The following is a 17926-nucleotide window of genomic DNA, read 5'->3' as shown; positions in this document are numbered from 1 at the left end:
GCAGGTGGTTCCAGCAAGCCCGGCAGGTGATTCGGAAGTGTTCCCCAACTGGTTGTGGCGTAGCCGGCACGTGATTTTTGTGTGTCCGGCAGGTGGTTCTGGCGAGTCGAGCAGGTGGTTCCGGCGTGCTCGGCAGGTGCTTCCGGGGTCATTGGCACGTGATTCTAGCATATCTGAGAGGTGGTTCCGGCATGCCCGGCAGGTGATTCCGGAGTGTTCGCCAAGTGTTTCCGGCGTAGCCGGCAGGTGATTTTGCATGTCCAGCGGTCGTTCCGGCGGGTCGAGCCGGTGGTTCCGGCGTGTCCGGCAGGTGGTTCCGGTCTGTCCGGCAGGTGGTTCTGTGGTGTCCGGCACGAGGTTCAGTCTGAGAGGCTGTGGCGGCATGCCAATCACGTGATTGCGGCTTGTCCCCGAAGTGGTGCTGGTGTAGCGGGCAGGTGATTTTGACGTGTCCGGCAGGTGGTTCAGGCGAGTTGAGCAGGTGGTTGCGACGTGCTCGGCAGGTGCTGCCGCCGTCTCCGGCACGTGTTTCTGGCACATCTGACTGGTGGTTCCGGCATGCCCAAAAGTCGATTCCGGTCTGTCCGGTAGGTGGTTCCGGCGTGCACGGCACGTGGTTCTGGTACGTCTCAGAGGTGGTTGCGTATGCCCAACAGGTGATTCCGGACTGTCCGCCACGTGCTTCCGGCACGTCTGAGAGGTGGTTCCAACATGCAGGGCAGGTCATTTCGGAGAGTCATCCAAGTGGTTCTGGCGTAGCCCGCAGGAGATTTTGGCGTGTCCGGCAGGTGGTTCCGCCGTGCTCGGCAGGTGGTTCAGGCATGGCCGTCACGTGGTTCCAGTCTGTCCAGGACGTGTTTCCAGCTTCTCCGGCAGGTGGTTCTGGTACGTCTGAGAGGTGGTTCCGCCATGGCTGGCAGGTGATCCCGGACTGTCCCCCAGGTGGTTCTGGCATAGCCAGCAGTTGATATTGGCCTGTCCGGCAGGTGGTTCCAGCGAGTCGAACAGGTGGCTCCGGCGTTCTTGGCAGGTGGTTCCGGTCTGTCCGGTAGGTGTTTCCGGCGTGTCTGGCACGTGCTTCCGGCACGTCTGAGAGGTGGTTCCGGCATGCGCAGCAGGTGATTCCGTAGTGTCCGGCAGGTGTTTCCGGCGAGTCGAGCAGGTGGCTCCGGCATGCTCGGCAGGTGCTTCCGGCGTCTCCGGCACTTGGTTCTGGTGTGTCTGAGAGCTGGTTCCGGCATGTCCGGCAGATGATTCCGGAGTGTCCGCCAAGTGGTTCTGGCATACCCAGCAGGTGATTTTGGCGTGTCAGGGAGGTGGTACCGGTGAGTCGAGCAGGTGGTTCCGGCGTGCTCAGCTGGTGGTTCAGGCGGTTCTGGCAGGTGGTATCCGTCTGTTCGGGGTGTGGTTCCAGCATCTCATGAACACGTTTCTGGCACGTCTGAGATGTGGTTCCAGCCGGCCCGACAGGTGTTTCCGCAGTGTCCGCCAAGCGGTTCTGGCGTAGTTGGCAGGTGATTTTGGCATGACTGGCAGGTGGTTCCAGCAAGCCTGGCAGGTGATTCCAAAGTGTTCACCAACTGGTTGTGGCGTAGCCGGCAGATGATTTTTGCGTGATCGGCAGGTGGTTCTGGCGAGTCGAGCAGGTGGTTCCGGCGTGCTCGGCTTGTGCTTCCGGGGTCATTGGCACGGGGTTCTGGCATGTCTGAGAGGTGGTTCCTGCATGCCCGGCAAGTGATTCCGGAGTGTTCGCCAAGTGGTTCTGGCACAGTCGGCAGGTGATTTTGGCATGTCCGGCAGGTGGTTCAGGCGAGTTGAGCAGGTGGTTCCAACGTGCTTGGCAGGTGCTTCCGGCGTCTCCGGCACGTGTTTGTGGCACATCTGACAGGTGGTTCCGGCATGCCCGAAAGGTGATTCCGGTCTGTCCGGTAGGTGGTTCCAGCCTGCACGGCATGTGGTTCTGGTACGTCTCAGAGGTGGTTGCGCATGCCCAACAGGTGATTCCGGACTGTCCGCCACATGGTTCTGGCACGTCTGAGAGGTGGTTCCGGCATGCCCGGCAGGTCATCCCAGAGAGTCCTCCAAGTGGTTCTGGCATAACACGCAGGTGATTTTGGCGTGTCTGGCAGGTTGTTCCGTTGTGCTTGGCAGGTGATTCAGGCTTGTCCGGCAGGTGGTTCCAGACTGTCCAGAACGTGTTTCCAGCTTCTCCGGCAGGTGGTTCTGGTACGTCTGAGAGGTGGTTCTGCCATGGCTGGCAGGCGATTCCGGACCGTCCCCCAGGTGGTTCTGGCATAGCCAGAAGTTGATATTGGCCTGTCCGGCAGGTGGTTCCAGCGAGTCGAACAGGTGGCTCCGGCGTGCTCGGCAGGTCGTTCCGGTCTGTCCGGTAGGTGATTCCGGCGTGTCCGGCACGTGCTTCCGGCATGTCTGAGAGGTGGTTCCGGCATGCGCGACAGGTGATTTCGGAGTGTCCGCCAGGTGGTTCTGGCGTACCCGACAGGTGATTTTGGCGTGTCCGGCAGGTGTTTCTGGCGAGTCGAGCAGGTGGCTCCGACATCTCGGCAGGTGCTTCCGGCGTCTCCGGCACGTGGTTCTGGTGTGTCTGAGAGCTGGTTCCGGCATGTCAGGCAGATGATTCCGTAGTGTCCGCAAAGTGGTTCTCGCATACCCGGCTGGTGATTTTGGCATGTCAGGTAAGTGGTTCCGGCGAGTCGAGCAGGTGGCTCCGGCGTGCTCGGCAGGTTGTTCAGACGGGTCTGGCAGGTGTTTTCCGTCTGTTTGGGGTGTGGTTCCAGCATCTCATGCACATGGTTCTGGCACGTCTGAGATGTGGTTCCGGCCGGCCCGACAGGTGTTTCCACAGTGTCCGCCAAGTGGTACTGGCGTAGTTGGCAGGTGATTTTGGCATGACCGGCAGGTGGTTCCAGCAAGCCCGGCAGGTGATTCGGAAGTGTTCCCCAACTGGTTGTGGCGTAGCCGGCAGTGATTTTTGCGTGTCCGGCAGGTGGTTCTGGCGAGTCGAGCAGGTGGTTCCGGCGTGCTCGGCTGGTGCTTCCGGGGTCATTGGCACGTGCTTCTGGCACGTCTGAGAGGTGGTTCCAACATGCCCGGCAGGTCATTTCGGAGAGTCGTCCAAGTTGTTCTGGCATAGCCCGCAGGTGATTTTGGCGTGTCCGGCAGGTGGTTCCGCCGTGCTCGGCAGGTGGTTCAGGCATGGCCGTCACGTGGTTCCAGTCTGTCCAGGACGTGTTTCCAGCTTCTCCGGCAGGTGGTTCTGGTACGTCTGAGAGGTGGTTCCGCCATGGCTGGCAGGTGATCCCGGACTGTCCCCCAGGTGGTTCTGGCATAGCCAGCAGTTGATATTGGCCTGTCCGGCAGGTGGTTCCAGCGAGTCGAACAGGTGGCTCCGGCGTTCTTGGCAGGTGGTTCCGGTCTGTCCGGTAGGTGTTTCCGGCGTGTCTGGCACGTGCTTCCGGCACGTCTGAGAGGTGGCTCCGGCATGCACGGCAGGTGATTCCGTAGTGTCCGCCAGGTGGTTCTTGCATACCCAGCACGTGATTTTGGAGTGTCCGGCAGGTGTTTCTGGCGAGTCGAGCAGGTGGCTCCGGCATGCTCGGCAGGTGCTTCCGGCGTCTCCGGCACTTGGTTCTGGTGTGTCTGAGAGCTGGTTCCGGCATGTCCGGCAGATGATTCCGGAGTGTCCGCCAAGTGGTTCTGGCATACCCAGCAGGTGATTTTGGCGTGTCAGGGAGGTGGTACCGGTGAGTCGAGCAGGTGGTTCCGGCGTGCTCAGCAGGTGGTTCACGCGGTTCTGGCAGGTGGTATCCGTCTGTTTGGGGTGTGGTTCCAGCATCTCATGAACACGTTTCTGGCACGTCTGAGATGTGGTTCCAGCCGGCCCGACAGGTGTTTCCGCAGTGTCCGCCAAGCGGTTCTGGCGTAGTTGGCAGGTGATTTCGGCATGACTGGCAGGTGGTTCCAGCAAGCCTGGCAGGTGATTCCAAAGTGTTCACCAACTGGTTGTGGCGTAGCCGGCAGGTGATTTTTGCGTGATCGGCAGGTGGTTCTGGCGAGTCGAGCAGGTGGTTCCGGCGTGCTCGGCTGGTGCTTCCGGGGTCATTGGCACGGGGTTCTGGCATGTCTGAGAGGTGGTTCCTGCATGCCCGGCAAGTGATTCCGGAGTGTTCGCCAAGTGGTTCTGGCATAGTCGGCAGGTGATTTTGGCATGTCCGGCAGGTGGTTCAGGCGAGTTGAGCAGGTGGTTCCAACGTGCTTGGCAGGTGCTTCCGGCGTCTCCGGCACGTGTTTCTGGCACATATGACAGGTGGTTCCGGCATGCCCGAAAGGTGATTCCGGTCTGTCCGGTAGGTGGTTCCAGCCTGCACGGCATGTGGTTCTGGTACGTCTCAGAGGTGGTTGCGCATGCCCAACAGGTGATTCCGGACTGTCCGCCACATGGTTCTGGCACGTCTGAGAGGTGGTTCCGGCATGCCCGGCAGGTCATCCCAGAGAGACCTCCAAGTGCTTCTGGCATAACACACAGGTGATTTTGGCGTGTCTGGCAGGTTGTTCCGTTGTGCTTGGCAGGTGGTTCAGGCTTGGCCGGCAGGTGGTTCCAGACGGTCCAGGACGTGTTTCCAGCTTCTCCGGCAGGTGGTTCTGGTACGTCTGAGAGGTGGTTCCGCCATGGCTGGCAGGTGATTCCGGACCGTCCCCCAGGTGGTTCTGGCATAGCCAGCAGTTGATATTGGCCTGTCCGGCAGGTGGTTCCAGCGAGTCGAAAAGGTGGCTCCGGCATACTCGGCAGGTGGTTCCGGTCTGTCCGGTAGGTGATTCCGGCGTGTCCGGCACGTGCTTCCGGCACGTCTGAGAGGTGGTTCCGGCATGCGCGACAGGTGATTTCGGAGTGTCCGCCAGGTGGTTCTGGCGTACCCGGCAGGTGATTTTGGCGTGTCCGGCAGGTGTTTCTGGCGAGTCGAGCAGGTGGCTCCGGCATGCTCGGCAGGTGCTTCCGGCGTCTCCGGCACGTGGTTCTGGTGTGTCTGAGAGCTGGTTCCGGCATGTCCGGCAGATGATTCCGGAGTGTCCGCCAAGTGGTTCTGGCATACCCGGCTGGTGATTTGGGCATGTCAGGTAGGTGGTTCCGGCGAGTCGAGCAGGTGGCTCCGGCGTGCTCGGCAGGTTGTTCAGACGGGTCTGGCAGGTGTTTTCCGTCTGTTCGGGGTGTGGTTCCAGCATCTCATGCACATGGTTCTGGCACGTCTGAGATGTGGTTCCGGCCGGCCCGACAGGTGTTTCCACAGTGTCCGCCAAGTGGTACTGGCGTAGTTGGCAGGTGACTTTGGCATGACCGGCAGGTGGTTCCAGCAAGCCCGGCAGGTGATTCGGAAGTGTTCCCCAACTGGTTGTGGCGTAGCCGGCAGGTGATTTTTGCGTGTCCGGCAGGTGGTTCTGGCGAGTCGAGCAGGTGGTTCCGGCGTGCTCAGCAGGTGCTTCCGGGGTCATTGGCACGTGGTTCTGGCATATCTGAGAGGTGGTTACGGCATGCCCGGCAGGTGATTCCGGAGTGTTCGGCAAGTGTTTCCGGCGTAGCCGGCAGGTGATTTTGCATGTCCAGCGGTCGTTCCAGCGGGTCGAGCCGGTGGTTCCGGCGTGTCCGGCAGGTGGTTGCGGTCTGTCCGGCAGGTGGTTCTGTGGTGTCCGGCACGAGGTTCAGTCTGAGAGGCTGTGCCGGCATGCCCCTCACGTGATTCCGGCTTGTCCCCGAAGTGGTGCTGGTGTAGCGGGCAGGTGATTTTGGCGTGTCCGGCAGGTGGTTCAGACGAGTTGAGCAGGTGGTTGCGACGTGCTCGGCAGGTGCTTCCGGCGTCTCCGGCACGTGTTTCTGGCACATCTGACTGGTGGTTCCGGCATGCCCAAAAGTTGATTCCGGTCTGTCCGGTAGGTGGTTCCGGCGTGCACGGCACGTGGTTCTGGTACGTCTCAGAGGTGGTTGCGTATGCCCAACAGGTGATTCCGGACTCTCCGCCACGTGCTTCTGGCACGTCTGAGAGGTGGTTCCAACATGCCCGGCAGGTCATTTCGGCGAGTCGTCCAAGTAGTTCTGGCGTAGCCCGCAGGTGATTTTGGCGTGTCCGGCAGTTGGTTCTGCCGTGCTCGGCAGGTGGTTCAGGCATGGCCGTCACGTGGTTCCAGTCTGTCCAGGACGTGTTTCCAGCTTCTCCGGCAGGTGGTTCTGGTACGTCTGAGAGGTGGTTCCGCCATGGCTGGCAGGTGATCCCGGACTGTCCCCCAGGTGGTTCTGGCATAGCCAGCAGTTGATATTGGCCTGTCCGGCAGGTGGTTCCAGCGAGTCGAACAGGTGGCTCCGGCGTTCTTGGCAGGTGGTTCCGGTCTGTCCGGTAGGTGTTTCCGGCGTGTCTGGCATGTGCTTCCGGCACGTCTGAAAGGTGGTTCCGGCATGCGCAGCAGGTGATTCCGCAGTGTCCGGCAGGTGTTTCTGGCGAGTCGAGCAGGTGGCTCCGGCATGCTCGGCAGGTGCTTCCGGCGTCTCCGGCACTTGGTTCTGGTGTGTCTGAGAGCTGGTTCCGGCATGTCCGGCAGATGATTCCGAAGTGTCCGCCAAGTGGTTCTGGCATACCCAGCAGGTGATTTTGGCGTGTCAGGGAGGTGGTACCGGTGAGTCGAGCAGGTGGTTCCGGCGTGCTCAGCAGGTGGTTCAGGCGGTTCTGGCAGGTGGTATCCGTCTGTTCGGGGTGTGGTTCCAGCATCTCATGAACACGTTTCTGGCACGTCTGAGATGTGGTTCCAGCCGGCCCGACAGGTGTTTCCGCAGTGTCCGCCAAGCGGTTCTGGCGTAGTTGGCAGGTGATTTTGGCATGACTGGCAGGTGGTTCCAGCAAGCCTGGCAGGTGATTCCAAAGTGTTCACCAACTGGTTGTGGCGTAGCCGGCAGATGATTTTTGCGTGATCGGCAGGTCGTTCTGGCGAGTCGAGCAGGTGGTTCCGGCGTGCTCGGCTGGTGCTTCCGGGGTCATTGGCACGGGGTTCTGGCATGTCTAAGAGGTGGTTCCTGCATGCCCGGCAAGTGATTCCGGAGTGTTCGCCAAGTGGTTCTGGCATAGTCGGCAGGTGATTTTGGCATGTCCGGCAGGTGGTTCAGGCGAGTTGAGCAGGTGGTTCCAACGTGCTTGGCAGGTGCTTCCGGCGTCTCCGGCACGTGTTTCTGGCACATCTGACAGGTGGTTCCGGCATGCCCGAAAGGTGATTCCCGTCTGTCCGGTAGGTGGTTCCAGCCTGCACGGCATGTGGTTCTGGTACGTCTCAGAGGTGGTTGCGCATACCCAACAGGTGATTCCGGACTGTCCGCCACATGGTTCTGGCACGTCTGAGAGGTGGTTCCGGCATGCCCGGCAGGTCATCCCAGAGAGTCCTCCAAGTGGTTCTGGCATAACACGCAGGTGATTTTGGCGTGTCTGGCAGGTTGTTCCGTTGTGCTTGGCAGGTGATTCAGGCTTGGCCGGCAGGTGGTTCCAGACTGTCCAGGACGTGTTTCCAGCTTCTCCGGCAGGTGGTTCTGGTACGTCTGAGAGGTGGTTCTGCCATGGCTGGCAGGCGATTCCGGACCGTCCCCCAGGTGGTTCTGGCATAGCCAGCAGTTGATATTGGCCTGTCCGGCAGGTGGTTCCAGCGAGTCGAACAGGTGGCTCCGGCGTGCTCGGCAGGTGGTTCCGGTCTGTCCGGTAGGTGATTCCGGCGTGTCCGGCACGTGCTGCCGGCACGTCTGAGAGGTGGTTCCGGCATGCGCGACAGGTGATTTCGGAGTGTCCGCCAGGTGGTTCTGGTATACCCAGCAGGTGATTTTGGCGTGTCAGGGAGGTGGTACCGGTGAGTCGAGCAGGTGGTTCCGGCGTGCTCAGCAGGTGGTTCAGGCGGTTCTGGCAGGTGGTATCCGTCTGTTCAGGGTGTGGTTCCAGCATCTCATGAACACGTTTCTGGCACGTCTGAGATGTGGTTCCAGCCGGCCCGAAGGTGTTTCCGCAGTGTCCGCCAAGCGGTTCTGGCATAGTTGGCAGGTGATTTCGGCATGACCGGCAGGTGGTTCCAGCAAGCCTGGCAGGTGATTCCAAAGTGTTCACCAACTGGTTGTGGCGTAGCCGGCAGGTGATTTTTGCGTGATCGGCAGGTGGTTCTGGCGAGTCGAGCAGGTGGTTCCGGCGTGCTCGGTTGGTGCTTCCGGGGTCATTGGCACGGGGTTCTGGCATGTCTGAGAGGTGGTTCCTGCATGCCCGGCAAGTGATTCCGGAGTGTTCGCCAAGTGGTTCTGGCATAGTCGGCAGGTGATTTTGGCATGTCCGGCACGTGGTTCAGGCCAGTTGAGCAGGTGGTTCCAACGTGCGTGGCAGGTGCTTCCGGCGTCTCCGGCACGTGTTTCTGGCACATCTGACTGGTGGTTCCGGCATGCCCGAAAGGTGATTCCCGTCTGTCCGGTAGGTGGTTCCAGCCTGCACGGCATGTGGTTCTGGTACGTCTCAGAGGTGGTTGCGCATGCCCAACAGGTGATTCCGGACTGTCCGCCACATGGTTCTGGCATGTCTGAGAGGTGGTTCCGGCATGCCCGGCAGGTCATCCCAGAGAGTCCTCCAAGTGGTTCTGGCATAACACGCAGGTGATTTTGGCGTGTCTGGCAGGTTGTTCCGTTGTGCTTGGCAGGTGGTTCAGGCTTGGCCGGCAGGTGGTTCCAGACTATCCAGGACGTGTTTCCAGCTTCTCTGGCAGGTGGTTCTGGTACGTCTGAGAGGTGGTTCCGCCATGGTTGGCAGGTGATTCCGGACCGTCCCCCAGGTGGTTCTGGCATAGCCAGCAGTTGATATTGGCCTGTCCGGCAGGTGGTTCCAGCGAGTCGAACAGGTGGCTCCGGCGTTCTTGGCAGGTGGTTCCGGTCTGTCCGGTAGGTGTTTCCGGCGTGTCTGGCACGTGCTTCCGGCACGTCTGAGAGGTGGTTCCGGCATGCGCAGCAGGTGATTCCGTAGTGTCCGGCAGGTGTTTCTGGCGAGTCGAGCAGGTGGCTCCGGCATGCTCGGCAAGTGCTTCCGGCGTCTCCGGCACTTGGTTCTGGTGTGTCTGAGAGCTGGTTCCGGCATGTCCGGCAGATGATTCCGGAGTGTCCGCCAAGTGGTTCTGGCATACCCAGCAGGTGATTTTGGCGTGTCAGGGAGGTGGTACCGGTGAGTCGAGCAGGTGGTTCCGGCGTGCTCAGCAGGTGGTTCAGGCGGTTCTGGCAGGTGGTATCCGTCTGTTCGGGGTGTGGTTCCAGCATCTCATGAACACGTTTCTGGCACGTCTGAGATGTGGTTCCAGCCGGCCCGACAGGTGTTTCCGCAGTGTCCGCCAAGCGGTTCTGGCGTAGTTGGCAGGTGATTTCGGCATGACCGGCAGGTGGTTCCAGCAAGCCTGGCAGGTGATTCCAAAGTGTTCACCAACTGGTTGTGGCGTAGCCGGCAGGTGATTTTTGCGTGATCGGCAGGTGGTTCTGGCGAGTCGAGCAGGTGGTTCCGGCGTGCTCGGCTGGTGCTTCCGGGGTCATTGGCACGGGGTTCTGGCATGTCTGAGAGGTGGTTCCTGCATGCCCGGCAAGTGATTCCGGAGTGTTCGCCAAGTGGTTCTGGCATAGTCGGCAGGTGATTTTGGCATGTCCGGCAGGTGGTTCAGGCGAGTTGAGCAGGTGGTTCCAACGTGCTTGGCAGGTGCTTCCGGTGTCTCCGGCACGTGTTTCTGGCACATCTGACAGGTGGTTCCGGCATGCCCGAAAGGTGATTCCGGTCTGTCCGGTAGGTGGTTCCAGCCTGCACGGCATGTGGTTCTGGTACGTCTCAGAGGTGGTTGCGCATGCCCAACAGGTGATTCCGGACTGTCCGCCACATGGTTCTGGCACGTCTGAGAGGTGGTTCCGGCATGCCCGGCAGGTCATCCCAGAGAGTCCTCCAAGTGGTTCTGGCATAAGACGCAGGTGATTTTGGCGTGTCTGGCAGGTTGTTCCGTTGTGCTTGGCAGGTGGTTCAGGCTTGGCCGGCAGGTGGTTCCAGACTGCCCAGGACGTGTTTCCAGCTTCTCCGGCAGGTGGTTCTGGTACGTCTGAGAGGTGGTTCCGCCATGGCTGGCAGGTGATTCCGGACCGTCCCCCAGGTGGTTCTGGCATAGCCAGCAGTTGATATTGGCCTGTCCGGCAGGTGGTTCCAGCGAGTCGAACAGGTGGCTCCGGCGTGCTCGGCAGGTGGTTCCGGTCTGTCCGGTAGGTGATTCCGGCGTGTCCGGCACGTGCTTCCGGCACGTCTGAGAGGTGGTTCCGGCATGCGCGACAGGTGATTTCGGAGTGTCCGCCAGGTGGTTCTGGCGTACCTGGCAGGTGATTTTGGCGTGTCCGGCAGGTGTTTCTGGCGAGTGGAGCAGGTGGCTCCGGCATGCTCGGCAGTTGCTTCCGGCGTCTCCGGCACGTGGTTCTGGTGTGTCTGAGAGCTGGTTCCGGCATGTCAGGCAGATGATTCCGGAGTGTCCGCCAAGTGGTTCTGGCATACCCGGCTGGTGATTTGCTCATGTCAGGTAGGTGTTTCCGGCGAGTCGAGCAGGTGGCTCCGGCGTGCTCGGCAGGTTGTTTAGACGGGTCTGGCAGGTGTTTTCCGTCTCTTCGGGGTGTGGTTCCAGCATCTCATGCACATGGTTCTGGCACGTCTGAGATGTGGTTCCGGCCGGCCCGACAGGTGTTTCCACAGTGTCCGCCAAGTGGTACTGGCGTAGTTGGCAGGTGATTTCGGCATGACCGGCAGGTGGTTCCAGCAAGCCCGGCAGGTGATTCCGAAGTGTTCCCCAACTGGTTGTGGCGTAGCCGGCAGGTGATTTTTGCGTGTCCGGCAGGTGGTTCTGGCGAGTCGAGCAGGTGATTCCGGTGTGCTCGTCAGCTGCTTCCGGGGTCATTGGCACGTGGTTCTGGCATATCTGAGAGGTGGTTCCGGCATGCCCGGCAGGTGATTCCGCAGTGTTCGCCAAGTGTTTCCGGCGTAGCCGGCAGGTGACTTTGCATGTCCAGCGGTCGTTCCGGCGGGTCGAGCCGGTGGTTCCGGCGTGTCCGGCAGGTGGTTCCCGTCTGTCCCCAGGTGGTTCTGTGGTGTCCGGCACGAGGTTCAGTCTGAGAGGCTGTACCGGCATGCCCCTCACGTGATTCCGGCTTGTCCCCGAAGTGGTGCTGGTGTAGCGGGCAGGTGATTTTGGCGTGTCCGGCAGGTGGTTCAGGCGAGTTGAGCAGGTGGTTGCGACGTGCTCGGCAGGTGCTTCCGGCGTCTCCGGCACGTGTTTCTGGCACATCTGACTGGTGGTTCCGGCATGCCCAAAAGTGGATTCCGGTCTGTCCGGTAGGTGGTTCCGGCGTGCACGGCACGTGGTTCTGGTACGTCTCAGAGGTGTTTGCGTATGCCCAACAGGTGATTCCGGACTGTCCGCCACGTGCTTCTGGCACGTCTGAGAGGTGGTTCCAACATGCCCGGCAGGTCATTTCGGAGAGTCGTCCAAGTGGTTCTGGCGTAGCCCGCAGGTGATTTTGGCGTGTCCGGCAGGTGGTTCCGCCGTGCTCGGCAGGTGGTTCAGGCATGGCCGTCACGTGGTTCCAGTCTGTCCAGGACGTGTTTCCAGCTTCTCCGGCAGGTGGTTCTGGTACGTCTGAGAGGTGGTTCCGCCATGGCTGGCAGGTGATCCCGGACTGTCCCCCAGGTGGTTCTGGCATAGCCAGCAGTTGATATTGGCCTGTCCGGCAGGTGGTTCCAGCGAGTCGAACAGGTGGCTCCGGCGTTCTTGGCAGGTGGTTCCGGTCTGTCCGGTAGGTGTCTCCGGCGTGTCTGGCACGTGCTTCCGGCACGTCTGAGAGGTGGTTCCGGCATGCGCGGCAGGTGATTCCGTAGTGTCCGCCAGGTGGTTCTGGCATACCCGGCAGGTGATTTTGGCGTGTCCGGCAGGTGTTTCTGGCGAGTCGAGCAGGTGGCTCCGGCATGCTCGGCAGGTGCTTCCGGCGTCTCCGGCACTTGGTTCTGGTGTGTCTGAGAGCTGGTTCCGGCATGTCCGGCAGATGATTCCGGAGTGTCCGCCAAGTGGTTCTGGCATACCCAGCAGGTGATTTTGGCGTGTCAGGGAGGTGGTACCGGTGAGTCGAGCAGGTGGTTCCGGCGTGCTCAGCAGGTGGTTCAGGCGGTTCTGGCAGGTGGTATCCGTCTGTTCGGGGTGTGGTTCCAGCATCTCATGAACACGTTTCTGGCACGTCTGAGATGTGGTTCCAGCCGGCCCGACAGGTGTTTCCGCAGTGTCCGCCAAGCGGTTCTGGCGTAGTTGGCAGGTGATTTTGGCATGACCGGCAGGTGGTTCCAGCAAGCCTGGCAGCTGATTCCAAAGTGTTCACCAACTGGTTGTGGCGTAGCCGGCATGTGATTTTTGCGTGATCGGCAGGTGGTTCTGGCGAGTCGAGCAGGTGGTTCCGGCGTGCTCGGCTGGTGCTTCCGGGGTCATTGGCACGGGGTTCTGGCATGTCTGAGAGGTGGTTCCTGCATGCCCGGCAAGTGATTCCGGAGTGTTCGCCAAGTGGTTCTGGCATAGTCGGCAGGTGATTTTGGCATGTCCGGCAGGTGGTTCAGGCGATTTGAGCAGGTGGTTCCAACGTGCTTGGCAGGTGCTTCCGGCGTCTCCGGCATGTGTTTCTGGCACATCTGACAGGTGGTTCCGGCATGCCCCAAAGGTGATTCCCGTCTGTCCGGTAGGTGGTTCCAGCCTGCACGGCATGTGGTTCTGGTACGTCTCAGAGGTGGTTGCGCATGCCCAACAGGTGATTCCGGACTGTCCGCCACGTGCTTCTGGCACGTCTGAGAGGTGGTTCCAACATGCCGGGCAGGTCATTTCGGAGAGTCCTCCAAGTGGTTCTGGCGTAGCCCGCAGGTGATTTTGGCGTGTCCGGCAGGTGGTTCCGCCGTGCTCGGCAGGTGGTTCAGGCATGGCCGTCACGTGGTTCCAGTCTGTCCAGGACGTGTTTCCAGCTTCTCCGGCAGGTGGTTCTGGTACGTCTGAGAGGTGGTTCCGCCATGGCTGGCAGGTGATCCCGGACTGTCCCCCAGGTGGTTCTGGCATAGCCAGCAGTTGATATTGGCCTGTCCGGTAGGTGGTTCCAGCGAGTCGAACAGGTGGCTCCGGCGTTCTTGGCAGGTGGTTCCGGTCTGTCCGGTAGGTGTTTCCGGCGTGTCTGGCACGTGCTTCCGGCACGTCTGAGAGGTGGTTCCGGCATGCCCGAAAGGTGATTCCCGTCTGTCCGGTAGGTGGTTCCAGCCTGCACGGCATGTGGTTCTGGTACGTCTCAGAGGTGGTTGCGCATGCCCAACAGGTGATTCCGGACTGTCCGCCATATGGTTCTGGCACGTCTGAGAGGTGGTTCCGGCATGCCCGGCAGGTCATCCCAGAGAGTCCTCCAAGTGGTTCTGGCATAACACGCAGGTGATTTTGGCGTGTCTGGCAGGTTGTTCCGTTGTGCTTGCCAGGTGGTTCAGGCTTGGCCGGCAGGTGGTTCCAGACTGTCCTGGACGTGTTTCCAGCTTCTCCGGCAGGTGGTTCTGGTACGTCTGAGAGGTGGTTCCGCCATGGCTGGCAGGTGATTCCGGACCGTCCCCCAGGTGGTTCTGGCATAGCCAGCAGTTAATATTGGCCTGTCCGGCAGGTGGTTCCAGCGAGTCGAACAGGTGGCTCCGGCGTGCTCGGCAGGTGGTTCCGGTCTGTCCGGTAGGTGATTCCGGCGTGTCCGGCACGTGCTTCCGGCACGTCTGAGAGGTGGTTCCGGCATGCGCGACAGGTGATTTCGGAGTGTCCGCCAGGTGGTTCTGGTGTACCCGGCAGGTGTTTCTGGCGAGTCGAGCAGGTGGCTCCGGCATGCTCGGCAGGTGCTTCCGGCATCTCCGGCACGTGGTTCTGGTGTGTCTGAGAGCTGGTTCCGGCATGTCAGGCAGATGATTCCGGAATGTCTGCCAAGTGGTTCTGGCATACCCGGCTGGTGATTTGGGCATGTCAGGTAGGTGGTTCCGGCGAGTCTAGCAGGTGGCTCCGGCGTGCTCGGCAGGTTGTTCAGACGGGTCTGGCAGGTGTTTTCCGTCTGTTCGGGGTGTGGTTCCAGCATCTCATGCACATGGTTCTGGCACGTCTAAGATGTGGTTCCGGCCGGCCCGACAGGTGTTTCCACAGTGTCCGCTAAGTGGTACTGGCGTACTTGGCAGGTGATTTCAGCATGACCGGCAGGTGGTTCCAGCAAGCCCGGCAGGTGATTCCGAAGTGTTCCCCAACTGGTTGTGGCGTAGCCGGCAGGTGATTTTTGCGTGTCCGGCAGGTGGTTCTGGCGAGTCGAGCAGGTGGTTCCGGCGTGCTCGGCAGCTGCTTCCGGGGTCATTGGCACGTTGTTCTGGCATATCTGAGAGGTGGTTCCGGCATGCCCGGCTGGTGATTCCGCAGTGTTCGCCAAGTGTTTCCGGCGTACCCGGCAGGTGAGTTTGCATGTCCAGCGGTCGTTCCGGCGGGTCGAGCCGGTGGTTCCGGCGTGTCCGGCAGGTGATTCCGGTCTGTCCGGCAGGTGGTTCTGTGGTGTCCGGCACGAGGTTCAGTCTGAGAGGCTGTGCCGGCATGCCCCTCACGTGATTCCGGCTTGTCCCCGAAGTGGTGCTGGTGTAGCGGGCAGGTGATTTTGGCGTGTCCGGCAGGTGGTTCAGGCGAGTTGAGCAGGTGGTTGCGACGTGCTCGGCAGGTGCTTCCGGCGTCTCCGGCACGTGTTTCTGGCACATCTGACTGGTGGTTCCAGCATGCCCAAAAGTTGATTCCGGTCTGTCCGGTAGGTGGTTCCGGCGTGCACGGCACGTGGTTCTGGTACGTCTCAGAGGTGGTTGCGCATGCCCAACAGGTGATTCCGGACTGTCCGCCACATGGTTCTGGCACGTCTGAGAGGTGGTTCCGGCATGCCCGGCAGGTCATCCCAGAGAGTCCTCCAAGTGGTTCTGGCATAACACGCAGGTGATTTTGGCGTGTCTGGCAGGTTGTTCCGTTGTGCTTGGCAGGTGGTTCAGGCTTGGCCGGCAGGTGGTTCCAGACTGTCCAGGACGTGTTTCCAGCTTCTCCGGCAGGTGGTTCTGGTACGTCTGAGAGGTGGTTCCGCCATGGCTGGCAGGTGATTCCGGACTGTCCCCCAGGTGGTTCTGGCATAGCCAGCAGTTGATATTGGCCTGTCCGGCAGGTGGTTCCAGCGAGTCGAACAGGTGGCTCCGGCGTGCTCGGCAGGTGGTTCCGGTCTGTCCGGTAGGTGATTCCGGCGTGTCTGGCACGTGCTTCCGGCACGTCTGAGAGGTGGTTCCGGCATGCGCGACAGGTGATTTCGGAGTGTCCGCCAGGTGGTTCTGGCGTACCCGGCAGGTGATTTTGGCTTGTCCGGCAGGTGTTTCTGGCGAGTCGAGCAGGTGGCTCCGGCATGCTCGGCAGGTGCTTCCGGCGTCTCCGGCACGTGGTTCTGGTGTGTCTGAGACCTGGTTCCGGCATGTCCTGCAGATGATTCCGGAGTGTCTGCCAAGTGGTTCTGGCATACCCGGCTGGTGATTTGGGCATGTCAGGTAGGTGGTTCCGGCGAGTCGAGCAGGTGGCTCCGGCGTGCTCGGCAGGTTGTTCAGACGGGTCTGGCAGGTGTTTTCCGTCTGTTCGGGGTGTGGTTCCAGCATCTCATGCACATGGTTCTGGCACGTTTGAGATGTGGTTCCGGCCCGCCCGACAGGTGTTTCCACAGTGTCCGCCAAGTGGTACTGGCGTAGTTGGCAGGTGATTTTGGCATGACCGGCAGGTGGTTCCAGCAAGCCCGGCAGGTGATTCGGAAGTGTTCCCCAACTGGTTGTGGCGTAGCCGGCAGGTGATTTTTGCGTGTCCGGCAGGTCGTTCTGGCGAGTCGAGCAGGTGGTTCCGGCGTGCTCGGCAGGTGCTTCCGGGGTCATTGGCACGTGGTTCTGGCATATCTGAGAGGTGGTTCCTGCATGCCCGGCAAGTGATTCCGGAGTGTTCGCCAAGTGGTTCTGGCATAGTCGGCAGGTGATTTTGGCATGTCCGGCAGGTGGTTCAGGCGAGTTGAGCAGGTGGTTCCAACGTGCTTGGCAGGTGCTTCCGGCGTCTCCGGCATGTGTTTCTGGCACATCTGACAGGTGGTTCCGGCATGCCCGAAAGGTGATTCCCGTCTGTCCGGTAGGTGGTTCCAGCCTGCACGGCATGTGGTTCTGGTACGTCTCAGAGGTGGTTGCGCATGCCCAACAGGTGGTTCCAGACTGTCCGCCACATGGTTCTGGCACGTCTGAGAGGTGGTTCCGGCATGCCCGGCAGGTCATCCCAGAGAGTCCTCCAAGTGGTTCCGGCATAACACGCAGGTGATTTTGGCGTGTCTGGCAGGTTGTTCCGTTGTGCTTGGCAGGTGGTTCAGGCTTGCCCGGCAGGTGGTTCCAGACTGTCCAGGACGTGTTTCCAGCTTCTCCGGCAGGAGGTTCTGGTACGTCTGAGAGGTGGTTCCGCCATGGCTGGCAGGTGATTCCGGACCGTCCCCCAGGTGGTTCTGGCATAGCCAGCAGTTAATATTGGCCTGTCCGGCAGGTGGTTCCAGCGAGTCGAACAGGTGGCTCCGGCGTGCTCGGCAGGTGGTTCCGGTCTGTCCGGTAGGTGATTCCGGCGTGTCCGGCACGTGCTTCCGGCACGTCTGAGAGGTGGTTCCGGCATGCGCGACAGGTGATTTCGGAGTGTCCGCCAGGTGGTTCTGGTGTACCTGGCAGTTGATTTTGGCGTGTCCGGCAGGTGTTTCTGGCGAGTCGAGCAGGTGGCTCCGGCATGCTCGGCAGGTGCTTCCGGCGTCTCCGGCACGTGGTTCTGGTGTGTCTGAGAGCTGGTTCCGGCATGTCCGGCAGATGATTCCGGAGTGTCCGCCAAGTGGTTCTGGCATACCCGGCTGGTGATTTTGGCATGTCAGGTAGGTGGTTCCGGCGAGTCGAGCAGGTGGCTCTGGCGTGCTCGGCAGGTTGTTCAGACGGGTCTCGCAGGTGTTTTCCATCTGTTCGGGGTGTGGTTCCAGCATCTCATGCACATGGTTCTGGCACGTCTGAGATGTGGTTCCGGCCGGCCCGACAGGTGTTTCCACAGTGTCCGCCAAGTGGTACTGTCGTAGTTGGCAGGTGATTTCGGCATGACCGGCAGGTGGTTCCAGCAAGCCCGGCAGGTGATTCGGAAGTGTTCCCCAACTGGTTGTGGCGTAGCCGGCAGGTGATTTTTGCGTGTCCGGCAGATGGTTCTGGCGAGTCGAGCAGGTGGTTCCGGCGTGCTCGGCAGGTGCTTCCGGGGTCATTGGCACGTGGTTCTGGCATATCTGAGAGGTGGTTCCGGCATGCCCGGCAGGTGATTCCGGAGTGTTCGCCAAGTGTTTCCGGCGTAGCCAGCAGGTGATTTTGCATGTCCAGCGGTCGTTCCGGCGGGTTGAGCCGGTGGTTCCGGCGTGTCCGGCAGGTGGTTCCGGTCTGTCCGGCACGAGGTCCAGTCTGAGAGGCTGTGCCGGCATGCCCCTCACGTGATTCCGGCTTGTCCCCGAAGTGGTGCTGGTGTAGCGGGCAGGTGATTTTGGCGTGTCCGGCAGGTGGTTCAGGCGAGTTGAGCAGGTGGTTGCGACGTGCTCGGCAGGTGCTTCCGGCGTCTCTGGCACGTGTTTCTGGCACATCTGACTGGTGGTTCCGGCATGCCCAAAAGTTGATTCCGGTCTGTCCGGTAGGTGGTTCCGGCGTGCACGGCACGTGGTTCTGGTACGTCTCAGAGGTGGTTGCGTATGCCCAACAGGTGATTCCGGACTGTCCGCCAC

Source organism: Equus caballus, chromosome 29, assembly GCF_041296265.1.
Source record: "Equus caballus isolate H_3958 breed thoroughbred chromosome 29, TB-T2T, whole genome shotgun sequence".
NCBI lineage: Eukaryota > Metazoa > Chordata > Mammalia > Perissodactyla > Equidae > Equus > Equus caballus.
This window is presented reverse-complemented; position numbering follows the sequence as displayed.